Raw genomic sequence first — 26,392 nt, forward strand, 5'->3', positions numbered from 1 at the left:
GTGATGGGGGCACTTTCGTGTATGTAGGGCTATGCCCTTTCTCCATTCACCATCCATAAATTGTACCTACAATTGGTGGAAAATAATAATAATAATAATAATAATAATAATAATAATAATAATAATAATAATGATATACAGGTTGAACAAAAAAATGCTACAGGAGGAGGTCGGCATGCGGTTCCTCGTCGAAATTCACGACAAAAGTTTATCTTGCAAAACCTAGTTCCACCAATACGTTTAATAGAAATGCGAGTTAAGAAACGAGGCTCTGGCAACGCTGTAACGGCGTGCAGGGTGGCCAAGCACAGGTCGCATGAACTCGGCGCTCTGCTGAAGCTGTCTCATTAGCTCAGTGAGGCGAGGTAATGCCATAAATGCCGGTTGTGCGAACGCGCCGATGTTCGAGTCGCGTTCGCGCCAATTTTTTCACTTAATGTATCAAATTGTACCCAATGTACACCGCCACTAGGCAATACACTATGTTCTGTCTTATCATTACAGTTACCCTAATTTAAACATGAACTTCTTAAGACGTAAACGACCACTTTGTTTCTTCCATGACACAAATAAAGCCAATACGTAGAACATAATAGTGGATACAGTAACATCGTCTCTATCCAATGCGGTACAAGGAAACACAATACAGTACAGTAGGTAGGCTACATTGGATTGCCCATTATGCTACGCACAATAATTCCATAGTGTACGTCAAGGTACGTAGAATACAAGGTAGGGTTCACGGGAGAGATGCGCAGTAGCAAAGCAGAGCTGTGATGTCACGCAGGACCCTCGCGCTGAAGCTGCCCCGAATGTAGTTCGAATAAGAATCGCTGTGCACGCAGAATCTAGGAGCTAATAATACATGATAGTAACATATCTGTGGTGCATATGAAACCGTGTGTGTATATTTTATGTGATAAAACGTAAAAAGGAGTAATAGTGTACACGTTTCTGTATGGTTTGTTCTGCCATTGTAGGCTGCACAAATCATAGCAGGCACGCGAAGGAACAAAACATACACCTTCATGTATTCCCTAAAGCCACTGATCTAAATAAATTGTGGCAGTAAGAAGTAATCAAGGCATTATTGAAAGCTATCTTTCTCAGCTTCGAGGGCTCGGAAGATTTTATGGCATTCCTCTTCCGACAGCTGTGACGCGAAGGGTGAAATCATTGCTTCTCAGCCTCAATGCTTCCGAGGCGATAAGATATGCCAACTGTTCTCCGGACGATTATGAAACATTACGTCCAAATATGTTATATGCTACTGATGAAGTCGATCAAAAATCAGATATCGTGTGCCAGTCTAAAGCCAGCGTTGAGCCTACAACATCCTATTCTTTACCAGAGGATGAGCAAGGGTTCGTTGAAGTCCCTGAAGAGCTAGTGGAACAGCTCGAGGACAGTCGCGAAACCGAAGATCGTGATGAGCTGCTTGAAGACTTCACTGGCTATATAGCTTTTAGGGAAAAACAAGAAGAACCTCGATACAGAAAGTGATTATGGAGAGAAAACAGGTCATCCCACAAGGGATGGAAATTAGATTTCAAAGACGTCTAGAGAGAGTTCAAATTTTACCACGGGAAAGAACTGAAAGAGGGTTCTATCCACATCACAAAATTTACGGATATCCTGAAGAAGAAATTACCCGAAAATTATTAGTTTGCAAGTTGCTTCGCGAGAAGGCGTTCTTTTATTCGAATGAATGCTTTAAACAAAAGTAAGACATTCAAGATACCGGGTTTCAGTTAATACAATACCGTTAATGAAAGAAGAAAAGGAAAGAAATTCCAATGATGCTATACATAAGCGTGTTTGATAACACGTTTTTAAAAATATATCAGCATTATTCTTAGTGTATAACACACCTGTTAATTTTTTATGAAAGGCAGTTTATTATGTTGTATATGAAACCAGTGCTAAGAATGTTAATATACAGACTCATGAATTTATACATCCCATCTAATGTTAACTTGGAGGACGTCGTTTACTGTATTGTTTGTGTTGTGGACAGTTATAGTTTCCTAACATTTGCTGTTTGTGCTGACAGTGTATATAGTTTCCTAAAATTGTTTGTATCAACGGACATACTTCTTGCAGTCATCAAGCTTTTAATGTTCGAGTCTGTAACAATTAGAGCACCCTTGTTATTGTTATCAGAGGAGTTGAGAACATGAACATATGGAATGGCCATTCCACTGCTATCACAGCATTGTTACAACCTTTTATTCAGATCGAAATACTTCAGAAACGCTGCTTGATTCACACTGTCATTGATCTGCTATTATTACTCTAATCGTAATAGTGAAGTGGAATGCCTTTTCTGAGATGATGTTAAAAGATCAATGAAATTCTCTTACCTCTAGCGCGTTGCTAAAACAGAATAACTCACAGCTGTGTATTACCTCATACAGATGACAAGACGCTGAGGGTTCACGATGACGTCACCGACGGCCAAACGTGGTGGGGAGACCTGCGCGTGATCCCTACCTCTTACTCTACCTACCTTGAGTGTACGTGTGACGTCCAGTCTTATCTTCACGGAGTCGGTACGTACACTTACGAGCAACGTTCACTTCACAGCAGATGATCAAAGCGACCACCTTTCATTTGCAAACACTTCGCCACTCGCTGGAGACATACACGCCTGCATCCACCATTGCAGATGCAGCATGCATGCGAGCTATTAGGTCTTGCACATCCACGGGTGGAGTACTATAAACATGTTCCTTTAAGTGTCCCCAAAAATAGAAATCTAATGGGTTAAGGTCCGGGGAACGTGGAGGCGAGAACACTGGACCTCCACTGCCCTGCAAAAGCCTCATTTAACCAGTTACGCACAGTCATTCCATAGTGTGGCGGTGCACCATCATGCTGAAACCATAGCTGTAGCCGAACGGAACGTTTTCTAAAGCGTCAGGCAAAGTACTGCCCAGAAACGTACGATAGCGGGGCGCTTTCAACTTGTCTGGCAATAGGTAAGGGCCTGAAAGTACTCCCCCCACGATTCCAGGCCACAGGTTTATGCCAAAGCGTGCCTGAAAGCCACGTTCACGGGCGACATGTGGGTTGTGGTCAGACCAAGAATGGCTCTTGTGATGGTTGAAAATACCTTCCCGAGTGAAGCTACATTCGTCACTCCATATCACATTCTTTATAAAATGTTCGTTATCTTCAACTTGTTGCAAAAGCCATTTACAGAACTGTACTCGCTGAATGCGGTCTTCTGGCTGCTGGTGTTGAGTTAACGTGTAATGATATGGATGCAGTTTTTCGTCGTGCAACACGTCAACAACCAGTGTTTGAGATACCTGGAACTGCCTTGCAATATCACGGGTACTTCGCTGAGGTGATTGCTGAATGGCTTAAAGAACGTCGTCCTCTGTCTGTGGAGTACGTCTAGTCCTTGGACGACCTCTGTCCTCTACTTGTGAACGAAGATTACCGGTTTCCCGCACGCGTTGCTCAAGGTGACGAAAAACATTCTTATCGGGATGGCGCCTTTGAGAGTACCGTGTTGCATACTCACGAGCAGCAACAGAAGCTTGGTTGTCGGATGCACCCAACGCTAAAAGCATGTCGACGTATTCGCCGTTTGTGTACTCCATCAGGAAGCCGCCCTACATGCACCGGACAGGACCAGTTATGGTTGTGCACTGCGTGGTTAGTCGACTAATGCATTCGGCTGAATGGATCACACTGTCATGTGTTCGACTATTGTCATGTGACAAAAGAATGCCATGCTTACAAACGCAGTTACACGAAGGGAACTAGGGAACTATGGACCTTACATCACACACACAAAAGACAAAAAATACCTGACGTAGATTCGAGCCGTAGCTCCATGGTGCATGTGGGTTTGATAACCTAGCAGTCTACTCAGTGAGCTGCGACGGCGGGTTCGGTAGAGCGGGATGATGCACGTTTCACTATTACATTCCGATGCGCTGCAGGATGTGACAGTGTTGCCAGCTTCTCGTTTTCGACTTGTTTTCCAACAGCACCAAATCCGATTTGGCTATGGAAACTTTTGTCTTGCAATAGGATGAGGAATTGCATGCCGAGCTCCAAGTGCGGCATTTTTGTTCACCCTGTATGAAGGGCTGTATCCTATAGCGGCAGTTCAGTTGATTGGAAGAGTTGAATGGACATACTTGTCATGAAGTCAACTGGAAGGAGACGGATTACGAACAGTGATATGGATTCGTAATCGTCAGTGACCCAATGGATTATATGTTCGGAGTGTGTTTCGTGTATCTGTTCGGTCGAGATCTTGTGTCACTTCGGTGACAGTCTAATACTGAGTCGCCGTAATGCAGACTAACAGTTAACAGTGAATTACTTGGAAGGTTGATTGTGAAGTGTGAATATAATTTCAAGCCATGCTATATCCCGTTTGTGAAACTAAAAGGATACATCACCAAATTAGGTTTGAGATACCTATAGCTGATACCATTTCAAAGGAATACGTCGTAATAACACAAAGTGTTCCAAGGTACAATTAAGTGAACCAGTGAGGGATAAATTTCTTGTACAACTTTTAAATGTCCGGTCGAGGATTTCAAATTGAATGCCTACAGTTTCTTTCAGTTATTATTTCAGAGTTTTATATTATCATTGATATTATCGCAGCAGGTCTCACCCGTTAAAGTCAATATTTAAAGAATATATTTTGTTTAGTATAAAAATCCAATTTATGGTTTTATTTTAAAGGATAACCAAATTTAATGGGGAAACCATACTTCAACGTCCTTTTCCCAGAACCTATATGTTATGCTGTCAAAATAAGCTTATTACCTTACACCCTAGTGATATTCAAGATTCTCATTACATTTATTTGTAGCTGGCGCCAATACACAATTGTATGTGTAAGTAATCAGGTAAGCACTAATTGGGAGTACATAGTCCGACGATTGGATATTTTATTTCATCAATATTTTAATACGGTTTCATTTTCAAATCAATGAGTAACCACTGTGTGCAGCATTGGCGTTAATACTATAGGACTTCGTTAATGAATGCTGCTTGATAATCGCGTCGGACGCTCCACAAGCAAATAAAGTTAGGGCATTTTCAGACATTTTTTTTAACTCAGTGACTGGATAATTTCAAGTTACCTGTTGAACTGTGGAATGATTTTGAGCAGCAACACTGAACAATTAATAACGTTGCTGAAAGCTGGCCCAGGAAACTAAACATTATAGTTAACAGAAGACCCCAATAACTATTTCTTAATTAAATACCTGCCGCAGTTCGCAAAAGTTTCTTGATAAAAACGGAATGAGAGAGATCCTGGCAACAAGAGAAATAACATATACGTAAGGCATGATGTAGGGACACACACACACACACACACACACACACACACACACACACACACACACACACACACACACACACACACACAGAGAGAGAGAGAGAGAGAGAGAGAGAGACACGATAATTGAACCCGTGACCCCTTGGACCAAAGGCCAGTTCGCTATCTCTCTCTCTCTCTCTCTCTCTGTGTGTGTGTGTGTGTGTGTGTGTGTGTGTGTGTCCGTGTCCGTCCTTCCGTCCTTACATCATGCCTTACGTATATGTTATTTCTCTTGTTGCCAGGAACTCCTCTCTCATTTCATTCCGGTTAATCAAAATACTTTTGCGATCTTTTGAGATACGTATTTTCATTGATACCGGTATGTGCAAAACAAAATTTCTGAATGTTATATTTTTAATTGTATAACAACCTGACAGAGTATCTCCGCAATTTTTAAACACAGCGATGTTTTAACAGACATGGAAGACTCCCTTGGCCACGGAAGCCTAATACCGTCGGGGACGAAAAAGAACAAGAGGAATGTGATTTGCCTTATGTCGCACTAACTACTTTATCGGATTTCGGAGAAGGGTCTGATTTATTAACTAGGAGGATACATAGTACGCAACGCATCCAAGGCCACACAATGCCATACATGTATCAGCCTGCTTCACGGAAAACATCACATTTTTTAGGGACTGCAGCAATAAACACAGAACAAATTCCAAGGAATTAGGGAGTTGTGATGATTATGCAATGACCACTATCCCTAATCTTGTTTAACATGATATGAACTGCCGGTTTTATTATATTTTGTGAAGTAGAAATGAACTGAAATCTTCTAAGAGGACGGAGTCCACCCGAAAGCTTTCTAAACTATCTGAAAACTGACTTCTGGAATGGTAAGCCAAAGCATGATATTGTGCATGCAATATATTTTTATGCGTATGATGGCTTGTAAACTGAAGCTCAATTAACGAAAGAATAGCAACCTAGTGGAGGGACCGATGAACTAAGGGGGAGATCACACACGCTCCGTCTCCTACTGGCTATGGTTCGGATGAAGAAATTAAATCGTAGGTAGTATACTCCCCGGAAACGGAGTACCATGAACGAGGCATATTCAATTTCGTGTCACCATGGGAGAAATTTCTCCTCGAGTTCAAAAACAAGTAAAAATAGGAAGTTTTTGTACACGTTTTTTTAATTATTAAATATTTCGTAAAAAGTGTTGTGCGTTACTTTTCGATCCACTCTCGTACATGCACATATACACATCAGAAACATATACGTCCACACCATAAACGGTGACAGAGATAAACGCATAACGAAATAGCAGCGAAAGAACGTTTACATTCCAAAGACATAGTCAGCAGCAAAATACTCGCAATGATACACAGGGATTGCTTATAAATCAAAAGGGACGATAACACTAATGTGAAAGGAGCAATACAGTTTGCGCTGCCAGGAATCACATGTGTTTTCAAAAATGTAACTCAACTAACATTGAAGAGATGCTGGTGTAGTGCTGTGGAAACATTCCGAGTATGTTCATACGAGCAATACATCTTTCTTATTACTGAACTTAACTTTAATCAAAACATTACTTAAGAAATGATCTACTAGTCGTAGTTACGCGTTGGCTCGATGCTACCTGGAAACTATTCTGTGATAGGAACACAGCTGGACCGAGCAAGTTGAACGAGTTGACCGTGCGGTTAGGGGCATGAAAGCTGCGAGCTTGCATTGGGGAGATAGTGGGTTTGAATCCCACTGTCTGCAGCCCTTAAGACTGTTTTCGATGGTTTCCCATTTCCAAACCACGGCTGTACCTTACTTAAGGCCGCGGCCGCTTCCTGCCAACTCTTAGCCCTTTCCTACCCCATCGTCGCTATAAGACCTATCTGTGTCGGTGCACGTAAAGCAACAGTAAAAAAAAAGAAAAAAGAACGCAGCTGGCTGTGCGGTACATGCGTAGGTAACATCGCATTGACTTGACAATAACCTCCTAGACAAGGGATTCTGTTTAAACAAATATTCGGTATACTAGCCCCCCCCCCCCCCACACACACACACAAAGTGACAGGTCAACTGATACGTAAACCTTGAGAATTAATCAAAAGGGCCGTCCAGATTTTGTAGTAATAATAATACTAATAATAATAATATTTGCTTTACGTCCCACTAACTACTTCGGTTTTCGGAGGCCCCGAGGCGTCGGAATTTTGTCCCTCAGGAGTTCTTTCACGTGCCAGTAAATCTACCGACACGAGGCTGACGTACTTGAGCACCTTCAAATACCACCGGACTGAACCAGGATCGAACCTGCAAGTTGGTGTCAGAAGGCCAGCGCCTCAATCGTCTGAGCCACTCAGCCCGGCTCCAGATTTTGTAAACCGGGCAAGACTCAAAGACAGGTGTCAGTGCATCTCCTGCAAAAATGCCTAATTATAGACACGTCTGTTTGTCAAAATATCTAAAAAGGTCAGTACATCTGATGGCCTGAAGTTAATTTGTAAGTGTGCGATATAACAGGCATTTTAGGCAACGTATAATGCAAACAAAACAAAACAAAACAAAACAAAACAAAACAAAACAAAACAAAACAATCACTACCTGAACAAGTTATCCAATGTTAAAAACTTTGAAGTATAATAAGGACTCTTGAGAAATCATACTACTACTACTAATAATAAAACCAGATGAATTACATTTTTCTTGAACTACCGCAAAGGTTTTCAATATTCTCCTTTACCCCATGGTCACTTCACCAATCACTGACTGGTAACTGTTTCGCAGAAAGGGATCTAAATCACACTGTTTTTTTTTCTCTCCATACTTACGGTACGTGAAGTTGGTTCCTCGAAAATGAATGTCCCAAGGGGGAGTGGGGGTTAGGGAGTTCAAACCCCATCCCGAAATAAGAAATGATTTGACAAATTTAAGCAGCACATAAGGAATTTCCAAAATTCAACCCATTGAATTAAAACTATTACGCAAACAAGAATTTGGAAAATAAAACGAATTTAAGATATAAAACTCCGCCGTCTTTGAAGGTTTCTCTCTGAATATAGTTTACAAATTTACCGAAAAAATACAAAAAAATTCAACTTTGGCGTGCTTTGGTTGTTTTTAACGATTTTAATAAACATTACATTATCTACACTCTAGTCCAAGTCATTTTACTCTAAATGTTTTGCTTGGGCCTTTTATTAGCTTCGTATAAATACAGAAACAGGAGAACATAAAAGTATATTGTTTAAATATTGATAGTGTTTAAATACCTACCTATTTGAATGCTTATATCCAAGAAACGTACAATAGTCTTCACTTTTTGATATTGCTATCAGTTCATGTATATTATGTTTCAGATATAGGTACCGATAGTTCATCGATCTACTTTCCTGAACTTTCCAGTTATGTGGGATCGGCACTAATGTGGATTAAGTCCTGTTTTACGGATGCCAGATGCCCCTCCTGAAGCCAAACCTACCAGGTGCGATTTATTTACTGTTACATATTTCTGTGGTGATTAGTAGATTGATATGTTGTGTGTAGGGGAAGGTGTATTAGGATCACCACAGACGCTCTGTTTCCGAGCCAGAAGGATTAACCAAATGTGGTTAATATCTTCGGCCCATCTTTGAAATGAATCCTGGTAGCCGACTTTCAGATAGAATTAAGATCCTGACGATGAAGACAATTTTCGGTCATTTATAGCAAAGAATTCAAATAAATTAGTTTTTTTTAAAACAAAATATTGTTTTTAGTCTTAAATTTCCCAATGTCCTACTAGATTTCACCTGTAATTGTCGTCGCAGTCATTATTATAAATAAAAATTAATTATTTTTAAACGTTTGTAGTAGTTGCTAAACTATTTCATCATTTAATAGGCTACATTATTTATGGACCCGATTCTTACCGAAATTTCTTCCTTACGAACAGAAAATATACTATTTCCCATTTGGAAAATGCGTATTAGTGTATATATTTCTATCTTGCTCAGTTTACCGTCCAGAGTTGGTTTCTCCCTCGGACTCAGTGTGGGATGCCACCTCTAGCCCCTCAACGGCAGTGTCCTGAAACTTGAGACATTTAGTCGGAGATACAACTGGGGAGGAGGACCAGAACCTCGCCCGGGTTGCCTCGCTTGTTGTGCTCAACAGGGCCGTTGTGGGCGATGGGAAGATTGGAAGGGGTGGATAAGGAAGTGGCCGTGGCCTAAAGTTAGGTATCCCAGCATTTTCCTGGAAAAGAAGTGGGGAAACCACGGAAAACCACTTCAAGGATGGCTGAGGTGGAAAACTAGCCCCGAGCCCACTCTACTCAGTTGACCTCCCGAGGCTGAGTGAACCCAGTATTGAATATACTGTATTTACCTACTGAAATTTGAAAATTAGAATGAAAAAATTATTGCTTACAACATTATACCAAAAGACAACATTTGGTACTTATGCAAAATATGTCATCGCCTAAACAATTTTTGAAAAAATGATTAGTGACAGACTTGGAGGAACGAAATGAAAATTATCATGTAAATGACTTAAAATATGTGAATTGGCACTCTATTTCACCAACAATACCCAAACACAAAAATTAAAAACTTTAATAGTATTAAACGAAATATATTTTGGCTATTTATGTAACTTTGCAAATTCAAGATGATATGAAAATTATAGACGAAGGATATTTTATGCAGTGTTTTAAAAACAATTCTGCAAGGGAAAATTTTAAATTAGTGAAATTCACATATAATATATAAATAAAAAGAACTATTAAACATGGCACACGGGTGTCATATATTTAATAAGCATACAGAAATGCTAGGAGGGCTGGTATGAGGTTAAAATGGCACAGGTAGCTCATCTCCATTGGGGCTGTGTCTGAAAAGATCTCTACCACCTCGGGACGAGGAGAAGAGTTGTGTCCAGCTTCAGGGCTACATGGTAAGAATGCTCACCTTTGATCCAAAGAGTGCCGGGTTCGATTCTTTGCCAGGTCGAGAATTTTTTAACCTTCATTGGTTAATTCTTCTGGTTCGGGTTTGGGTATTTGTGTTATTAGAATTCAATAATAATAATAATAATAATAATAATAATAATAATAATACACTCATGTCCATAAAAATCAGCAAACCTTGAAAGACTAGAGATAGGAAGTTCATATTCACAGGACATGTGCATTAGGATGTTCTGAAGAAATGAATAGCATCTGAACCATGTCGGCCCTCAGATTCAAAGTCCACATCGATATCTCAGCGCACCACCAACGACTGGTAAAATGTGCCTGCGGCTCTCGTTTTCGCTATAAACCGAGCTATCAGTGTGACTTGAACAGACGTGCAGAATACATCGCAGGCGTATGCGAGAAGCGTACCGTCAAATGAGTCAGTTTGAAAGAGTGCGCATTATTGGCATGAGAGAACGTGATGCATCCATCCGGAAAATAGCTGCTTACGAGCGACGAAGTGTATCGGCAGTGCAAGAGTATGTACAGAATGGTACATAGAAGGCCGTAAAACACGTCGAGATGGGTCTGGTCACACCACCTAGACCACCCTCCGAGAAGATCGATACCTCATCCGAATGGCATTGCATGAAAGGTCTTCGTCGTCCTCGGCTCTGGCGCAACAGTAGAACAGTGTAACACATCGTACACTGACAGTCCGTCGCCGTTTATTACGGTCTGGGTTGCCGTCGCGTCGTCCACTTCTCCGTCTACCTTTGACTAATGTGCATAAACATTATAGAATGCAGGGGTGCATGGAACGACGTCACTGGGGATAGGAATGGCAGCAGATAGTGTTTTCGGATGAATCCAGGTTCTGTTTGTTTGAAAATGATAGCCACATTTTGGTTCGCCGCAGACAGGGGGAGAGGCATCACATTAACTGCATTCGCAACAAGACATACAGCGCCAACTCAAGGCATTATTGTGTGGGGTGCTACTGGGTACGACCACAAATCACATTTGGTGCGTGTCCAGGGCACTGTGACCAGTTTGACCTATGTGAATGACATCCTATGACCCGTAGCCATACCCTTTCTGCACGACACCCCAGACACAATATTTCAGCAGGACAATGCGCGACCACATGTTGCTGCACGAACACGTGCCTCTGTTGTCACAGCATGTCAAACTGTTGCCCTGGTCGCCCGATCACCGGACTTGTCGCCAATCGGAAATGTGTGGGATATGGTGAAGCGACGGGTGCGGCGCAGTGACCCAATTCACCCACCAAAGATGAATTGTGCAACCAGGTGAATGCAGCATGGATGGCTATACCCCAGGACGCCTTTCGCGCCTTATACGCGACGATGCCCATGGAACACGTTATAGTGCCATGGAGGACTCAGTGCCTACTAGGCAAGAGGACACATGCTGAAGCTAGGTGAATGAAATGCTAATCGTTTCTGCAGAACATACTAATGAACATGTCCTGTGAATATGAAATTCCTATGTATAGTCTTTCAAGGTGTTCTGTTTTTTATGAACATGAGTGTAATAATGTTATTCTCATTAGAATCCATATTAGGTAAGGATCCGCCCTCACAGACAGGCAGGTTTCCTGTAGGGCGTCACCTCGAAAGACCACATCATGCCTATCCGCAAGCCATATGCCATTATAATTATTATTATTTTTATTGCTAGTGGCTTTACGTCGCACTAACACAGATAGGTCTATTATTATTATTATTATTATTATTATTTTACAACCAGTCTCCATTAACTCTAATCAGAAGGAATGAGGAAGATGCCCGGCCTTCGAAGAATGAAGGCATCGGGAAAAGAAAGGGAAGATCCGGTAAGGGGTCAACATTCAAGACTTCCTACGCTGTGCAAACCTAGCAACGTCAGGATCAAAAGAAAACAAGCCATAGTGTCCACAGATGTGGTCTTTCAAGTTTCCCGGACTTTCCCTAACCTACTAAGAAACATTTCGCTGACTGACGAAAACTGAGCGGCAAGTTAATTTGCCGAACAGCCTGTTTTACAAAAAAAGGAAATTCTAGCCTCCACCATTCCCATAGCTGGCCTAATTCTCCCTCCACTTCCTTTTTTTCAATTATTTATGCAAAAACAATAACACTGATGGGCACTTTATATATATAAACAAATTGTTTAAAGGTAACATGTAGGCCTAACATATACCTTATCTTATCTTTTCCAAGGAATAAAGTACAACTAATTAAAAGAGTAATTCAAACATGAAAATAACATTATTTTACCACAGCAATCTAATACTATTTCATGTGGATTTAAAGCTCTCTTGAGATCAAAAGTATTTCATCTGCCTTTCTAATGTAGGCGAAAATAATGAATTCCAATTAGTCTACGTCTATATTCAAAACAGTTTTCAAATTTTGAAGACAAATCTGTCACAGGCACCATAGGTTTCTGACTTTGAAATCTACTGAGGAAAGGTTCAACATATGGCAAAATACTTCGAAAAACACGGCTTCTCTAAGGTACTGCAGGTTGTTGTTGCAGTTTTTTTTAGTGTACTCTTTCACAGATTTGTCAATGTGACCGTATATTTTAAGAGCTTGATCAACAAAGCATCCATTTTCCAACCGTCTTATTGTAGTGAACGTGTACGGAAATGCGGTGCTTGTTATGCCTATATATTTAGCACGTCGAGCAGGGCTATCTTTCAGAGATCTGAAAACATTTAAAAGGCCCTAGTCAATTTTGGAGATCCCAGTTTTCAAGGCTCAATTCACTGTATGCAAACTGCATATGCCTATATCAAAAATAGGTTTGGCCTCAGGGTGTACAACTTACAAATAATTTTCAAGTTTTTAAATAAAACTGAGGTTAACATTCGGCCCATCCATTGAGATTTGCAAAATATTGCCTAAAGGTAAGGACAGTCCATGTATAAACCCATCTAATAAGTGACCCGCAGTTGCCCTGCCTAAAAATACACTATTCCAATATCTTGTTGCAACTTTTGAAGATCCACATCCCAAAATCTTACACGTCCATTTGTCCTCTTTGGACAAATTTGTATAATGATTCATCAAAACAAACAACGTAGTCAGAGTACTGTTTTAAGTCATTTTGAAAACTTTCTTTAAAATATGGGGCTATTCAATTATGTATAATATAGGAAAACTTAGTCTTACCCATAGTAACGTTTTGAGCTATTTTACTGTCTGGGAACATTGTTTTGAATGCTGCGGAAGTTTCATCACAAGAGCTGAGAAACACCTTTCCAGTGACAAACTGTAGAGCCCGTATGGCTTCAGCCGATTTAACATTATCTTTATTCACACTGCAAGTCTTTAAACTCCTTTTACTTGTTCCTGGCACTGCTAATTCCTTTGTAGTTTGGATGTAGTGCTAACTAATGGCTGTGTATCAAGTGGAGATGGAGTAGAGGTATTCTTTGCAAATAAAGACATAGTTGGCTGGGAAGACTTAGTTCTCGTGTATTTTATAATATGAGTAGGTCCTTAGGCATGATAAGTGACTGCTTGTTTGCCCATTTTACTAAGTTTGAATGATTTACAACACACTTTACAATATGCTGAGTCTCATCATTTACCAATATGGCCAACCAACCGCTCAGTTCGGGAAACACTTTACTGCCTAGCCAAAGTTTATTAAATGGTACACTGCTTGTTAGCCTTTGTCATGAGTTTCAAGAAAGCATCCTAGAACTGAAATAAAAAGAACAAAATAAAAATGGTTGAAAGAAATTACACTAGGGCACAACAAAAATAGTAGAATTGTTACGCACTTCTTGTGAAAAAAATACCTGAAAAAGATATGCTACAGTAGCCTGGGTTACAACAGACAAGAGCCTAAAAATATCCCTTCAAATCCATCAACGGGGAAGATTTCCCTGACTTTCTCTGACCGAAATGTTTTCCCCCGACTTTCCAAAATGTGGACACTATGACAAGTGCTGACCAAGGGTAGTCGGATAGAAAAGATGAAAATAAAGAGCCTGACACAAGTAATTAAGTAACCGAGCTCGATTGCTGCAGTCGCTTAAGTGGGGCCAGTATCCAGTATTCGGGAGATAGTAGGTTCGAATCTCACTGTCGGCAGCCCTGAAAATGTTTTTCCGTGGTTTCCCATTTTCACACCAGGCAAATGCTGGGGCTGTACCTTAATTAAGGCCACGGCCGCTTCCTTCCCACTCCTAGCCATTTCCTATCCCATCGTCGCCATCTGTGTCGGTGCGACGTAAAGCCAAAAAAAAAGTAAGTAAACAAGCAAGCAAGCAAGCAAGCAAGCAAGCAAGTTAATAAGTAAGTAGGTGGAAGCAATGCCAGACTTAGCTACGGGAACCGTGGTTGCCAATCCGCGCTCTCAAATTGGGCCCCATAAGTCCCCGTTTTAGTCACTTCATACGACAGGCGGAGGTTACCGTGGAGGTGCATTCTACAGGGTATTTGATTGCTCCTATAGCTTGTGTGTTTGGAACAATACAGCCCCCCCCCCCCGACATAAAATTACTAACCCCTCCTTCCCCTCCCGAAAAAATATTCCTGGGCACGGCCTTGAATGTCGCAAAGTCAACCGGGCTTATATCTAAGCATTCTTGAAAAAGAATGAATTTCCAACCTGCGAATAAAAATTAGTAATGTTATCAGTTATCACATCATACATCGATGCAAACTGCTCTTAGCTTCGCCTGGCGTGTTAAAGGTCGTGTATGTGAGACTGATTCATTGGTGGTCCTCAAATGTATAGATTTTCCAGAATGCCGAAAAGCAGATGTCAATTGGGCGAAATGTTGGCAAATCATTCAAGTGCGGAAGAAATCCGAAAGAAAACCATACCTCAATTGTCCACCGTGAGCAAACGTTTCCACAGCCAGTAAAGGTTAGTTATTGATATATATTTTTTTTTTTTTTGTAAACACGTAGCTTCGATTAGAAAAAATCCTACAGGCATTACTTTTAACGTTGAATGAGGTTTATGTACCAAATACAGTACATTAGATTGAGCTATTCTAATGTTTTTGATAACTGTGTAATTTTGTTGTTGTTGCTGCTGCTACTGCGAACACGTGCTCCGATTCGGAATGAAGATCCGTAATTGCTTATTTGTATATTTTTAATCTGTTGCGTTGATTAAAATGAACCGAATATAATTTATATCATTCAGTCTAATAAAAAATTTTATGTCTCCACACCATGCCAGAACAACGCAGCATTTTAACACGCGAGAGGTCGCACCCGTTTTAGAACGCGAGACGTCGCGCGAAGGCAAATTGCTCACGCTTCATATTTTAATGAGCTGCTATTTTCCTTTGGCGGTGAATGCTCTGATAAAGATATTAATATGTACCCTGTGTAACTGCCTTTCGACTAGTACTAACATAATTACCCAGTAACAATATTTTCTCAATGTAAAAAAAATAATGAATTTTGTCGCAAAACCTGGTAAAGTTACGAGAGTTTTTAAAGAGTGCGAGAGGTCGCGCGTGAGCAAATTGCCGCAACGTTTCCACTTGTACATTTCAATGAATGATTTGGTCACAATTCAAGATAAAACTACAGCACCACACTTCACTGAAAGCCACCATAAACCTCATGAACTTTACTTAAGAAACTTTCTTGGAGATGCAGTCATGTAAGAATGCACTACGCGAGGGGTTGCAAGAAGGCAATATGCCGCGGTAGATGCGAGAGTGAAAGAAAGCTTAAAATACTTCGGAACGCAGCAGGCAATTCACTGACGATGATCAACGTCAGGCGAGAGAGAGGCAGGGGAGGGATGAAACGAGAGCCCTAAGCCCTACAGCGGATAGCAACGAAATTATTAACAAATATTTAAAAGTGCGGCAAATTGCCGCGGGTGCGATATCTCGCGTGTTAACAATATTTAAAGAAATCATTGACGGAGAATCAGTTTATGTTGTAAACTCCAATTTATAACATTTTTTTCGTTGGCCTGCATTTTAAGTGATTTTCAGAACAATTTTGTTTAGTGCAGCCTGCAATATTATATGCAGCAGTTTTAAACTGAACAGATGAAATCTGTAAAATACTTTTTTAAGCTTACTTGTAAGTATTCTACATTATTCTTGAGTGTTCTACCCTTTGAAACTACTCGTCCTCCTTCCTGGAAATGCCATCAGGTCACACTCAACTTGGGTATGACCTTCCGATAGTTCTGACAGTGAAACATAATTTCCAGCAAAAGGGCTTACAAGTCAAAGTGAAAAGGAATCATCAACCCCAAAAGTATCAAGACCCTGCGGGATACGGTGTACTGATGACGTACTTACGTACTACATGGCTCTACGGTCCTCTAAGGACCTTGGCCTCCTTAACCACAGCTCTCCAGTCGTCTCGGTCTTCAGCACGCTTACGCCACCTCCTGACTCCAACGGTCCTCAGATCAGTCTCCACATCATCCAGCCATCTCATCCGGGGCCGACCTCTCCTTCCCCTACCCCCAGGGTGACCTATCAGTGCCTTGCTTGGAAGTCTTCCCAACTCCATCCGTTGCACATGCCCCAACCATACAATTCGTCTCATTTTGACTGAGGTTACCAAGTCCGCCTCCTTATACAATAACCTAATATCTTCATTTATTCTGATTCTTCATAAATCTCCCTCCTTCACCAGTCCAAATATCTTCCTCAGTACTTTCCTTTCCAACACATATAATCTCCTCTCTGTGGCCTCAATCAATACCCGTGCCTCACTCCCATACATAAGTACTGGTTTAATTAGACTATTGTTTTGTGGAGAGTCAGTTTAAATTTTCTGCTTCAATTTTTACTTCTCAGAAGAGGGTACAGAGCCCTGTAGGATCTGTTGGCAGCCTTAATACGATTTACAGTATCTGTCTCAACTTTATTTTCTGATGTTATTACTGAGCCAAGATATGTGAAGCTATCTACTGCTTCAAAGGTGTAATCATCCACTTGAAGTTTTTCGGTGTTCATTCCACTTCTCTCCGTTACCATATATTTAGATTTAGCCTCAATTATCTCCAAACCCAACGTCCCAGCCGCATCTTTCAGCTCCCTCAAGGCAGTTGTGCCTCGTTACTTCTAAGCAGATATCATCTGCATAAGCCAAAACTTCGATCAGTCTATTGTAAATATTACCACCCGGATTAGTTGTTATTGATCTTACAGCTTTCTCCAGCGCTAGATTAAATAACACTGGTAATAAGGGATCTCCTTGCCGTAGGCCTTCTTCTCATGGTGAAACTATGGCCCGTCGTCAATTTTCCAGATCTGAAACCAGCTTGGTACTCCCCTGTAATTCCTTCTGCTCTACTACTATCTTTGTTAGGGCTGTAGAGAGGATTTGGTACACTATACTCAGTAAGAATATACCTCGATAATTCTTGCATTGCATGAGTGACCCGTTCTTATGAATAGGACATATATTTGCTAGTGTCCAGTCCTCCGGCATTTTACCTGTTTCCCATACCCTTTTAATTACCTCATGTATTCTCCTCACCAAGACTACCTCTCCATGTTTTACCTTTTCTGCCGTCATGACATCATTCCCTGGGACTTTACTGTTCTTCAATTGTTTTATAGTTTCTCTAATTTCTTCAATCGATGGTGATCCCATTTCGTCTTCATTCTCATCTCTATTCTCATCATTCCTCTCTTCCCCCTCAGCTTCATCTCCACGTACCCCCTCCTCATCTCTCTCTGAAGTTTGCATACTACCTGATACTTCTCTTTCTTCATTTATTGTTCTGACAGAAAGTAATGTTTCGAAATGTTTTGCCCATTTTTTCAGAATTCGTTCTTTCCCAACAATCAGTCTATCAGTCTCATCCTTAATCATATTCACTCTAGGTTGATATCCCTTTTTTATTTGCCCAACCCCACGGAAGAATTTTCTACCTTGTTTTGTTTTCAAAATTCTTCTGCATTCCTTCCACTCTCTCCCTTTCTTCTATTCTTTACTTGTTCCTCATCAATGTCTTTGCTATTCTCCGTTTTTCTTTAAAAACTGCCATATTATTTCGAGTGGGCCTCTGTAGCATTCTTTGTCGGGCCAGATTTCTCTCTTCCAGAGCCTTCCAACTTCTTCGTCACACCACTCGCTTCTATTCTGTTTCCTTCTCTCTCCAAGTACTTCCTACGTTGTTGTATTTATTGCTAGCTTGGTTTCTTCCCACATTGTATTGATGTGCACGTCCCCGTTTCTGCCCATCGTTAGTTTTCTTTGCAGCAGGTCCCTATACTCTTCCTCCTCCTCCTCCTCCTCATCCCTTAACAGTTCCACATTACAGACCTTGCACTGCTCAGCTCCGTCCCTGGGTTTAATTGCTAGTCTTTCTTGGAACTTGATCCTCACCAGTATGTGATCTGAATCACTGTCTTGCACCACGCACGTTTCTCACATACATTATATTGGAGGCATGTCGCGCATCTATCAGCACATGGTCTATCTGGTTTTTTGTCAGGCCATCCGGTGATATCCATGTCGCTTTATGGATCTCCTTATGGGGAAAACATGTGCTCTTAAATCGCCAGCTCCTTGCTAAAGGTAAAATCAGTTTCCATCCGTTCTCAATGGATTCTTGGTGTTTACTGTGATATCTTGCCACTGGGTGTTTTGCCTACTTTGGCATTGTAATCTCATAGGACAACTTTAATATCATATTTGGGCAACTTGCCATACACTTGCTCCATTTTTCATAGAACTGTTCTTTCTCTTCCTCTTCGGCATCCTCTGTTGGGGCATGGACATTAATTACTGATATGTTGGCAAATCTCTCTTTCAATCTTAACCGGCATAGTCTGGGGCGTATTGCTTCATATTCAATCATATTATGACTGACCGATTTCTTGATCATAAACCCTGTTCCTATTATATTTTCCTCCTCCCCACTATTGCACAAAATGTAGTGCTGTAGATCTGCCACCTCGATTGTCTTCCATTTCATCTCCTGTAAGGGCGTTTTCAGACACACCGGTTTTGACAGGCCGGCAGAGTGCCGGCCGATCTACGTTTCATTTTCACACTTGCCGGTTGAAACCGGACGTTCAGTCATACGCCAGCTCTCGTACAGTATGGATCATAGTCACATTATTACCATGTGGCTTTTGTATAGACGTTACCGAAAAATCAAAAGGAATATAATTCGTTGGGTTCATCCAATAAATGAAAAGGGGGAGGAATCAGGTCTGTTTTATAAGCCATTTGAAGATCTAAGAAAATATGGGAAAAAAGTTCTTTAACTATTTTCGTATGTCCATGATGATTTACATGAGCGGTTAAAATATAATCTTCGGCGTCAGAACACAAAGATGAGGAATTGCATTCAACCTGAGCAGAAATTGGCTATTGCAATTGGGAACATGCATCATTTTCAAAAATATTTTTTTTGAAAAGTACACCAATGAAATAGTACGTAAACGTATTACATTGTGGTATGTTGCCTTGTTTTCTACCATTAAAACAATATTTAATAGTGCCTTTCCGCAAGGCGAGTGAAACGGCCTCTGACGTAAGCGGCGCGCTGTGACGTCACGATCCAGTACCGCATGGAGCTCTACCAGCCGTTGTGCATCAGCCGTTGCTAAAAGCCGATTGTTTATTATTCATGATCGCGAATAACTTCAAAATGACAGAAGAAAGGTTCAAAACAGCACAATCAGACAATCTATCATGTGTAAATGTCATCATTCTTGAAAAATAGTGACTTTTGTGGCCGCAGAAATTCCCGGATAACAAGCAAGTTTGTAAGTGGCGTCTTTTATATACGTGCAATGTACTGTAACCCATAGTATGAGGATAACAACGAACCTGGATAGATATCACATCACTTTCAACATTTCCTTCTAGACTGATTCCCCTATTAAAGAATAACATTACATTTTCGGGCTTTCAGCATTAGTAAAGTAAGAAATCGGATTTCAGCACTAACATAAACATATAGGTTGCATTATAGTACTAGTCCGCTTCTGTGGTGTAGTGGTTAATGTGTGCCACTCCCGGAGGCCCGGTTTCGATTCCCGGCTCTGCCATGAAAGTTGAAAACAAATAGTACGAGGGCTGGAACGGGGTCTACTCAGCCTCGGGAGGTCAACTGAGTAGAAGGGTTTCGAATCCCACCTCAGCCATCCTCGAAGTGGTTTTTCGTATTTTCCTACTTCTCCAGGCACCTAAGGCCACGGCCGTTTCCTTCCCTCTTCCTTGTCTATCCCTTCCGATCTTCCCATCCTCCAACAAGGCCCCTGTTGAGCATAACAGGTGAGGCCGCCTGGGCGAGGTAATGGCCCTCCTCACCAGTTGCATCACCATACTCAAAGTCTCACGTTCCAGGACACTGCCCTTGAAGTGGTAGAGGTGAAATCCCTCGCTGAGTCCGAGAGAAAACCAACCCTGAAGGATAAACTGATTAAGAAAGAAAGAAAGAAAGAAGGAAAGAAAGAAAGATCATAGTACTATAGGGCTATAATCTATCATTGCCCAAAAAATATATATTTATGGTTGGGACAACTGGCCTACCCACTTCCGGGGCCCATGAAAGAGAATGAAATATCTTTGTGGAGGGAAAAAGTTAAACATTATAAAGATAAATATGACTTCATCTAGTTTTCACAAGTCGGGCTGAGTGGTTCAGACTGTTGAGGTGCTAGCCTTCTGACCCCAACTTGGCAGGTTCGATCCTGGTTCAGTCCGGTGGTAGTTGAAGGTGCTCAAATACGTCAGCCTCGTGTCGGTAGATTTACTGGCACGTAAAATAACTCCTGCAGGACTAAATTCCTGCACATCGGCGTCTCCGAAAATCGTAGAAGTAGTTAGCGGGGCGTGAAGCCAATAACATTAATTACATTTGGCTTTTAACAAGCTGAGCATATCAGGAAAGAAAAGTGTCCTGGTGACATTTTAGTCGCTCAATACAGGAATGTCTTTGGGTGCTGTGACTTTTACTTTTTTTTTTTTTTTGCTTTACGTCACACCGTCACATATAGGTCTTATGGCGACGATGGGACAGGAAAGGCCTAAGAATGGGAACAAAGCGGCCGTGGCCTTAGGTACAGCCTCAGCATTTGCCTGGTGTGAAAATTGGAAACCACGGAAAACCATCTTCAGGGCTGCCGGCAGTGGGGTTCAAAACCCACTATCTCCCGGATGCGAGCTCACAGCTGCGCGCTCCTAACCGCGCGGCCAACTCGCGCGGTATTTTTACCCTTCGGTTTATTGACTTGGCTTGTATAACCTAAAACTTAGGCTAAGTTGGATAATATTTTTAACACCTACATCACTATTTTCACCTGTGTGCAATTATGTTATTTCATTAATATTATGATAACTATTATAATTGAGCATTGTTAACTTATAAGACCCCAACAGACAAGCATTGATTTTGAGTAGAGTTATACATTTGTTAAATTCACGTTGTTTCCTTTCATGATGTACACGCCTATTCTTTGTTACATTATAGAGTATTTAGATATACCGTAGCCTACATTTCTTTACCAATTAAGCTCTTCAATAAAGACATACATAACTGTCCCATGCCAAGATATATTGGTAGAATTAGAGCTGTCAAAATGGTTCATAACCCCTTCGATTTATTATCTTGATATGGATCACCCAAAACATAGGTTAGGTTTGGAGAATACTTTAATAATCAGCATTATTTAATGCACTGTTTATTACTTTCATATTCCAAGATGTAATTGAAGCATTTAAATAAAGCATCATACATTAAAATTTAAAGTTTTACCACTAGAACAGCTGACATGGAAAAGTGATTTGAAAATTCAAACAAATTCATATTACGTTAAAATCTTCAAAAAAATAAACTGTAGACATTTCCGATATATCGCCAGCATTTCTCCAGCTCACCAAAATCCATTTCTCCCTAGTTTTAGCGTCTTTGGAACGTTTATAAACAATTTGTTTGCTATGGAATGCGATGTGCTATTGCACATCGGAACTCTACACCATTTATAAGTTTTCTGCCTCACTGTCTGGGCAGGATTCATTTTAAGTCTAAAATATACCACTCAGATTATTATCCAATGTATAGACCTCGAATTTAACCATACTAGACACTAACGTAAAGTAGAAATACGCGAAGTGTATCCTGCTTCTCACAGCACACTATGTGTTATTTCGTCTGCTAATTCAGTCAACCTGTACGATGACGTCAGGCCAATGAGATCGCGTACTTGCGTGACGTGACATTTTCCTAGATTTTTATCATGTTTGGAGTTATTATTTGTACATTCTGATCACATTTTTGAATTCTGCATGCAATTTTGAATCAGATTAGCATATTTTTAATTGAAACCCCGGATCATGCATGTTCCCTATTAGGTAAGTAACACACTACTTATTTGCTGAAAATTCTTTATTGACATAACGTGCAGAAAGTAATAAATAAACTGTAGACATTTATTAGCTTATCTCACAGATGTAAAGTCTATATCTGTATTATATGAAGGCGTTGATAACACCGGAGATACACTGAGTGACTCGTTTCTAATACTGACGTTGTAGATTGGTGTGGGCTACATTTGTGTTAAGTTGGCCTAATGGCGGAAATTGTATTCCCGACGATCCAGTACTAATGCACGGGGAATTTCCTTGAACTGCCAGCGGCTGATCTGGATTGAACATATTGTATTGACAGGGTGTTTGCACACCGGAAACGGCTGGAAATTTATAAAAAAAAACTTGTCTTTTTGCACGCTTAATATTCTCTATGAGTTGAAGGACATCTATTTGGAATTTGCTGATTTCATCATCATCATCAAATGTTTGTAAAGAAGGTATAATACCGTTGAAGAATGACTGGTGGCGATTTGGCTGGCCACTACTTTCAAGTGCCTGCAATATTTTTAACTCTAGCTCATTAGGTTTACGACGCTTTCGGGAACCCCCTTTTTTTTTATTCGGCACTTTCAATTTCTGAGAGCGTTCACCCCCATCTGTGTATTAATAATAATAATAATAATAATAATAATAATAATAATAATAATAATAATAATAATAATAATGTTATTTGTTTTACGTCCCACTAACTAGTCTTTTACGGTTTTCGGAGACGCCGAGGTGCCGGAATTTAGTCCCGCAGGAGTTATTTTACGTGCCAGTAAATCTACCGACACGAGGCTGATGTATTTTAGCACCTTCAAATACCACCGGACTGAGCCAGGATCGAACCTGCCAAGTTGGGGTCAGAAGGCCAGCGCTTCAACCGTCTGAGCCACTCAGCCCGGCCATCTGTGTATTGTCTGCCAAGCTATCTTCTGTATGACGTCCGTCCGTGAACTTCTTTAAAAATTGTAACTGATCGTTGTAGACGTACTTTTTTATTTTGGAAGTCCCAGAACCGCTCCTTTGATGTTCTTTTGCCTTTTTACATGAATTGATGAAAGAATCTTTGATCCCATTTTTTCATTACTTCTTTACCTCCAAATAATACACACGTATTATTGTCCTTTCACAGACCTTCACTACAGTTACAGAATTGGCATCTCAACAATCAGCTCTATAGTTAGAGATGTGTGTTCCAGTATTTGGTCCACCTTACAACAGGAATGTATTCCTACACCTACAAAAGAAGCTGGGAAACAACTGCTGCAGAATTCGAAAAGAGAACTAACTTTCCTCACTGTCTAGGGTCAGTAGATGGAAAACATATCAGAATAATTATTGTCCATCTAACAGTGGTTCGATGTTTTACAATTAAAAGGATTATTTTTCTGTAGTTTTGATGGCTGTTGCATACTCAAATTATAGATTTGTTTATGTAAATATTGGAAGTTTTGGAAAAGACTGTGATTCATCAATTTTCAAAAAGTGTTCATTGTGGGAATCAATCGAGACAAATAATCAGGAGCTACCAGAGGAGAGATGTCTTTCCGGAATAGAAAGTCCTAATGTGCCTTATTTTTTTGCTGGTGACGAAGCGTTTGCACAGCACAGACATCTACTACGCCCTTATGGAGGATCTAACCTCACACTGAAAAAAATGATTTTCAATTATTGTCTGTGTAGAGCAAGGAGATATGTTGAATGTACATTTGGAATTTTGAGCAACAAATGGATTCTACATAGACCCATAAATGTAAATCCTGATTTTGCCGTAGACATTGTGAAAGCGTATGTTGTACTAGATAACTTTGTCCGTGACAGAGATGGTTATGAGACTGAGGATACCATGACAATAACTGGATTAGAAGATCTGCCATCTGAAGAAACAGCACGAGGTGGACTGGGAGCAAACAACTTCAGGAATGTATTGGCTGATTATTTCTTAACTGATATTGGTGCCGTTAAGTGGCAAATGTCAAAGGTTTAAGACCTAAACAGTGTCTGTGTCTGTTTAAAATGCAATAATGAAAAGGTGTTTCTGTAGTAGATCATCACTTGTAATAAAAGTTACTTACCAAAAATTTTTTCTTCTTCTTTTGTGATCACTCAATTCTACAAAATCTTCCTTCAGACCTTCACATACTTCTTTCCACCCCTTCCGTGTACCACCCCGATCTTTATAGATATCACTTGACTTGTCCCACAGTACAGGTCTGGCCTCAACCAACGATATCAATAGTTCTATGTCAATTTCCACGTCCTCCATATTTACACTCAACTGTACTTTCTGAGAGCAGCCGGACGACTGATGGTCGGTGAGTGTGAATACACTCATACAGTCACGTACACCACTGTAGGCTTGCTGCCGGCCGGCGACCAGATCCTCTAGTGAGTGTGTCGTCCGGCTGCTACCCGGCGCGCTACCGGGCACCGACATGTGTGAAAGCTATAATGCTTGTACATAATCCACTACTTCGTCCGGCATGAACCGGCCGGTCGAAACCGGTGTGTGTGAAACGGCCCTAATGCTGCCACATCTATCTGATATTAAGGTAATTCCTCCTCCAATTTTCTATTAGCCCCAGCCTGAAAGATACTTCTAACATTCCATGTTCCAATATATCCGTATCGTTGCCATTTAGCGCGCTTTAGTCGTCGTAAGTTTGGGACCATCCGGTTATCTTTGCTTTCTGAACACTATGTAGTTTTGTGGTGGTGGAGTTGTTGGCCCCCCGGGCCAACCTCCAACCTGGAGGACCAGGGTATCACTCAGTCTGGATCATCACATTTGACCTAACCGACTTGGGTGGCCTACCAAGAGCATATGCTCCCAACGGCATAGCTCTAAGGATTATTTGAACACGCAAGCCTCCAAAACACCCGGCAAAATGTATTTTGCCTTCGTCAAGGTGGTGATACCATCGGGAGGCTGATGACGTACCAATGGAAAATATTTGTGAAGATATAATCGCGGCTACAATTCTTACCGGAAATCAGTGGTGTAGTGGTAAATTTAGCTGTGGGGGGACGGCGTAAACCGGCGGGGAAGAGGAGGGGGTGTCCTACGCCGGAAAATTGATGACAACTGAGAACGAAATTGCGAGTCTTGAGGTCCTTTGCATGTGATTTAAATTAAATTTTAAGTGAAAATGTCGTACAATATTATTAATAATAATAATAATAATAATAATAATATTATTATTGATAATATGAAATATGTTTTATTGATTTCAATGGTAATCAACAGGAAATATATTTACAGTTAATTCTTATCGTCGTCAAACAATACAACTTAGAGAATGTAATGTTATATTGTTCTCATTACTCGGGTTGTTGTTACACTTGTAGATTTGCAAAACAATTGAATTGATGCAAAAATACAATATTGGCTTTTTATTACTGTCTTTATTACTTGGAAGAACAATTCTTGACATAAAAGTAATAATTAAGACAAAAAACCTATGCTAGGCGGATTGCTGATTTCGCACGATCACAAACCACAGGTCTCGTTATATGATCGACATTTCACCATCAGGCTTCACTCTGTCATCTACAACAACTTTCTGAACCGAGGTACAGACCTAAGTTGTCATATGCATAGCAAAAGCCGGGTTGTGAAACTGATACTGTTGTTCATCATTCGATAGCCTGATCATCGTAACTTCTGATATAGGACTATTGTAGCACGGATACACCAGACAAGACGTAGCATGTCAGAGGTGCCGGTTTTTTTTTACAAGATGCTTTACATGGCACGGACACAGATAGGTCTTATGGCGATGATGGGACAGGAAAGGGCTAGGAGTG

General features: G+C 40.7%; 1 protein-coding gene and 1 pseudogene across 9 annotated transcripts in view; one reads left to right on the forward strand and one right to left on the reverse strand.

Moving 5' to 3' along the window:
* Window positions 1-26,392, reverse strand: part of br (broad-complex core protein) — a 677,309-nt gene that overhangs the window by 363,108 nt on the left and 287,809 nt on the right. The window lies entirely within an intron of this gene.
* Window positions 19,321-24,572, forward strand: LOC137498564 (uncharacterized; annotated as a pseudogene).

Source organism: Anabrus simplex, chromosome 2 (genome assembly GCF_040414725.1).
Source record: "Anabrus simplex isolate iqAnaSimp1 chromosome 2, ASM4041472v1, whole genome shotgun sequence".
Taxonomy (NCBI): Eukaryota; Metazoa; Arthropoda; class Insecta; order Orthoptera; family Tettigoniidae; genus Anabrus; species Anabrus simplex.